This window comes from Bos mutus, chromosome 4, assembly GCF_027580195.1.
Source record: "Bos mutus isolate GX-2022 chromosome 4, NWIPB_WYAK_1.1, whole genome shotgun sequence".
Lineage (NCBI taxonomy): Eukaryota > Metazoa > Chordata > Mammalia > Artiodactyla > Bovidae > Bos > Bos mutus.
Window position 1 is genome coordinate 67,947,183 of NC_091620.1, and position 6,000 is coordinate 67,953,182.

Consider the following 6,000-nt stretch of genomic DNA (forward strand, 5'->3'; position numbering starts at 1 on the left):
ATTCTAGAATATAAAAGCTCAATAAATGTTGGCAGGAAGGTAGGACAGACAAGGTAGAGGAGAGAATGATGTTAAATCAGAAGTGAGTACCCTTTTATAGAAGTCCAGGGAAAAGATTATTAAAATGAAATAAAATGTATTTATCCTGTTCTTGGGATAGCAGCTTAATGAGGTGCTTTTGTGAAAACTTTGCCCACTCATCATTATCTTTGGGACACATTACTTCTTCTTACTGTGTTCCCCAAATAATCATTATTCATTTTTATGGTGCCTAGATACCACGCCAGGGCAGGGCCTCTTTGGGTCCTCTAAACCATGTGTGGAGTGTGTGCAGGTGTCCCGCCACTGAGCAGCTGCTGAGTCAAGGAGCTGGGCTTGAGCCGCAGCACTAGGGGCCACTGGTCTTGATGCTATGTGGCCACAGGGTACTTGCTTGCCTGCCTCTAATTGCCCACCCATCTGGTCTTTCCAGCCAGAGGCAGAGTACTCATTCACTGCCTTTAGGTCAGGGAGACACTGCCTGTCAGATACCCCAGAAAGAGGCAGAGCCTGAACAGGTCTCTAAAGACAAAGTGAACTTCATGTTTTTCTTCACTTTTCAGCCATGTGTGTTGTCCTGGGAGTCAGGGAACAGAAGTTTCTAGAGTAGATGATATGAGTACAGACCCACAGTGAATTTTGAGAAGCTTTAGTTGGGTGAAATGCTCTCAATGATAACAGGACAGTTAACCATTCTCTTGGAAGTTCAGTGTCATAAGCCCTGAGAATTCTCGTGATGAAGAAATCCATTTAACCCAGCACTTCTTCTCCTGCTAATCAAATCATAGATCACCTTCCTCTTTCATGAAGAAGACTTATAAACATCTCACAATATTCATTTTGGAAAACACTGGACAAGACCAGTGCTGAATCAGAAGGAGGATCCCACCAACAAGGCGTGTGCCCCTCAGGTGGGACGTGGTCATACATCCTGACCAGGTGGGACCTGCCTGACAGAATTGAGGGGAACTCAGGGTGCGTGCAGCCTCGAACCCCTGCCATGCTTCCTAACTGGCATCAGGTGCTCCGTGTCCCCTCCTGAGTCTGCTTGGTGCTGGCCATGGACCCCCAGGAGGGTCCTGGGGCCTTTTAACTGTCTCTAGATAACAACACAGCTGAAAAAAGGGGAGAGATTAAGGACTGGGTTAGATGTCGTAATTCAAGGGTTCTGTTTTCTCTCCAGTTATCTGAGAAAAACCCAGTGAGAGAGCCTGTTAAGAATTGGTTTTTTGGCCATGGTGACCAGTCAGTAACTGTCACTCTCTTGCGATTCCCACCAAGTGCGGTTTTTCAGCAACCCCATGGCCTATAGGTCTTATATCTAACAAATTATATTTTACGTTATTTGTTTTAAAAGCTGGTTAGTGACAACTAACATTGTCCCTCTGCAATTAGAATCTGATGTCAGAGTGAGAAAAATCCCTTGTTCACTGGGAACTCCCATGTCACTCATTCTGAATTAATGGTATTTATTCTCCCTCGTTGTTTTATTCCTAAAAAATGGCTCCCCTGGTTACAGTGTTATGTTAAGCATATTACATGTGACTCCAAAATCAGTTCATATATTACAGCTCGGTACTCCCCTTGGGTATACATTTCTGAATAGCTCTCACTCCACAGTTACAGGTCTGGATTAAATATGGTCTGCAGTAGTGGAGCCTGAGAGCATTGTCTGTTCATTCCTGGCTCCTTGTCTTTCCTGGAAGTTTTCTTCTCTTGTTATTTTATACTCCTCAGGGAAGATGTGCCTTCCAGTGGGAAAAGTATACCTGGGAAAGGTGGAAAGTATTGTTATCTAGAGTTTTCTGGGGAAGAGATTAGAAAGTGGTGGCTGTTTGGGACAGAGAGCTTGTGGCCTTCAGGATAGTTTGGAGCATGAGTGGCTGCACTGATTAAGGGAGGCAGGAGATGGTTGTGGCAGAATCCATCAAGACCATTGACAAAAATCCACAATATCTTTCCTTCTGCAACATGACATCAAAATGAGTTTTTGTTCTCTACAGTCATCAAGGCTTTGTCTTCTGTGGCAACCAGGCTCTTAAGTGTCTGTATTGTAGTGTCATTTATAGACATTTACACTTTGGGGGATTTCATAGGATGTAATCTTTAATCACATCAATAAATCCACAATGACAACATATTTTTATCCAAGCACAAAGTTCTAGTGAGCCACCAGCTAGCTTCTTTCTTTGCTCCATTCAATCCTTTCTTCAGCATATGTGATGCATTGAGTTCCATCAATGAACAGCAACAGAAAAATCCATTGTGCTCATGCTGGTGAGCTTGTGACCACAACGAGGGCCACAGTCCTCTGGGGAAAAAAGTCCTCGTGGGCCATCCATCTTTCTCACGTGGCACCTGATGCCAGGCGACACCTGTAAGCCTTCTTGGGGGTGTAGCTTTTCTGAGTAATAAACAAACACAGTGGAACAGCCAGCATGTCATATCCAAAGGGGCTTAGGAGACTACTCTCACTGGGCCCCAAAGGCTCTCAAAAGGTGAACAAGTCAAGAGCCACTTTTCTCCTGTGAACTTTGCCAGCTCTGATTTCCCCACATGCTTTCTTTCAAACTATCTTAGCCACTGCCTAGCACAGTGTGATGAGCGCCAGGCACCTCTCTTCTTCAAGATAAGAGGAAGAGTGACTGCCTCGGGTCCAGGGCACGAGAGCCTCTGGAGGCCACTGCCATCTCCGTCAGCTGCAAAGGTGAAGGCCTGAGACGCTTGAGAAATGAGAATCAGATAGTGTCCAAAATACATCTCAACCTCTTGGGGCTGTCTGTACCCATATAAGGAGCTGGTCAAGAACTGTTTATCAGAAAGGTTCTCGAGGGCAAAGAGAACCTACGGACACTTCAATTAGCTGAGCAGGCCCTGGCTCAGCTCTGATGTGCCTGCAGCTGTCACCAGGAGGGGGATCAATGGCATTGCTACTGAAGTCTCATATGCAAGGCCTACAAAAAGCCCCATTCCCTCTCCTCAACTCCTCTGAACATCTTTGCCCATATTAGCCCAGGGTCTTGGACTCCAGAAAAATGTTAGAGTGTAAAAATAGCCAAGCTATAGGTAAGTAGGTGTTTTAATCACCTACTTTAATCAAAATGTCAGATGAGATTGTCCAATGATCACTGGTCATCACAGCCACAGACATGCCTTAAAGGATCATTTAGTTAATCCACCTGCTTTCCCAACATGATCCAAGTTAAAACAGAGAATATGAGTCATGACAGCTGCCCCAGGGCCTCATTTCTCTGTCTTGCTCCACTGTGATTATATCCACTGACAGCCTCCCACCCAAGCATCTACAGCAACACAAACAAGCTCCATTTGGCTCTCAGAAACATCTTTATATATGTTGACTTTCAGGACTTCTGTATATTTGCCTTCAAAAATATCTTTAGATGTGTTTTAGTTCAGAAGGTCTCACTAGACACTTGAAAAGCACATTGGATTTTCAAAAATTAGGAGCTCTCATATCCCACAGTCAGTTTTTCACCACAGTAAGGACTGATCTACCCTTTGAGATATTAGTTTCAATTTTAACTCCCCAGGATGCTTTCTTCATCTCTCTTATGAAATATCTGAATCCTGATTTGATTTTCCCTGTCGTGTATAGGAGGCTTTTTAAAAAAAAATTCCATTTATGACTGCACTCAGAACTTCATATTTAATGTCTCTGTCTGTCCTCCTGTCAGATTATTAACTTATTCATCTTTGTATTCTCAGTGTTAAGCACAGTATGTGCATTGCTGCTGATCAGTAAATGCCGAGCAGAGAAAAGAGGCAGAAGTGGGGCAGGGATTAGAATCTTAGAAATGTTCTCTTCCCAAACTGTATCATGTGAGAACTTAAGATCCCAGGGTTCAGGGCTAGGGCACTGGCACCCCCTTGTACAATTTAACTTGATAGTTGGAATTGAAATATTTTGTCAAGTGTGTTCAGAACCAATTTACAGGAATCACTTGTAGAGTATCACTCTCTCCACGTGTTAGTAGTAAAGGGCAAGACCAGCCTAAAGAAAGGTGTGAGGCTGGGACTCCTGAGAAATCCCAGATCCTTTTCTTGATCCCCGCATCTCATCCACAGTCCACAGTTTACTGTAAACCATAGACTTCTGGAACTGGAAGACACATAAGAAGTTGGAAGGCTAAACTGAACTATTCAAAACAGAAATTAAGAAAGCAATCTCATTTACTGTAGTAAAATATTTAGGAATAAACTTAATGAGGGAGATTATAAAGATGTGACTGCCAACTATAAAACATTAATGAAAAAAAGCTAAAGAAGATACAAATAAAGAGAAAGACACCCATATTCATGAATTGAAAGATTTAATATTGTTAAACTGTGCATACTACCCAAAGTGATCTGCAGTTTCAGTGCATCCCTAACAAAATCCCAATCACATTTTTACAAAAAGAGAAAAAACAATAAAATTCATATGGAATTACAAAGGACCCCAAGTAGCCAAAATATTCTTGAGAGAATAGAGCTAGAGATATCACACATCCTAATATCAAAGCATATGACAAAGATACAGTAATTAGTGTGATGTGAAGAGTTGACTCATTGGAAAAGACTCTGATGCTGGGAGGGATTGGGGGCAGGAGGAGAAGGGGATGACAGAGGATGAGATGGCTGGATGGCATCACTGACTCGATGGACATGAGTTTGGGTGAACTCCGGGAGTTGGTGATGGACAGGGAGGCCTGGCGTGCTACAATTCATGGGGTTGCAAAGAGTTGGACATGACTGTGTGACTGAATTGAACTGAACTGTCATAAAGACAGACATATAGACCAACTGAACTGAATAAAGAGCCTAGAAATCAACCCATACATATACACTCCACTGACCATCTACAAGTGTGCCAAGAAAAGACACTGGGGAAAGGAGAGTCTCTTCAACAAATGATGCTGGGAAAACTGGACAGCTAATGCAAAATAATTAGATTGAACCCTTATCTTACACCATACACAATCATCAACTCAAGGTGGATTAAAAACTTAAAAGTAAAACTTGAAATCGCAAAATTCCTAGAAGAAAACACAGGGTAAAATTTCATGATGTTGGTCTTGGCAATGATTTCTTGGATATGATACCAAAAGCATAAGCAACAAAAACAAAAATAGACTAGTAGGACTATACAAATGGAAAAGCTACTGCTCTGCAAAGGAAACAGTCAACAAATGAAAAGGCGACCTATGAAATAGGAGAAAATATCTGGAAACCACATAACCAATAATGGAGTTAATATCCAAAACACGTACAAAACTCACGCAAGTCAATAGCAAAAAATCGTAATAACTTGACTTAGAAATGGACCAAGGACTCAGATAGATGTTTCTTTAAAGAAGATATACAAATGGGCAGCAAGTGTATGGAAGGATGTTCAGCATCACTAATCATCAGGTAAATGTAATTTAAAACCAATGAAATAAAAATAAAAATCCCACCACATTATATCAACCTGTTAGGATGGCTATTACCAAAAACAAACAAACAAAAGTTGCCAAATGAGGGAACGGATACAGAGAAACTGACACCCATGTCTAGTGTTGGTGGGGATGTAGAATGGTACATCTGCTAAAGAAGACAATACAGAAGTTCCTCAGAATAATTTTTTTAAAGTACTACTATATGATCCAGTGATCCCACTTCTGAATGTTTATCCAAAAGAATTGAAATCAGGAGCTTGAAGAGATAGCCACACTCCCATGTTCACCATAGCATTATACCCAAGAGGTGGAAATAACCTAAATTGTCCATCAATGAATAAATGAATAAAGAAAATGTGGTAAGATATACAATGGCATCAGCCATGAACAAGAAAGAAATTGTGTCCTTTGTGACAATGTGAATGAACCTTGAGGCCATCATTCTAAGTAAAATAAGCTGATCATAGCCTGATTCTCTTGTATTAATATGAAATAGCTAAAGTACTCAAACTCATAGAAGCAG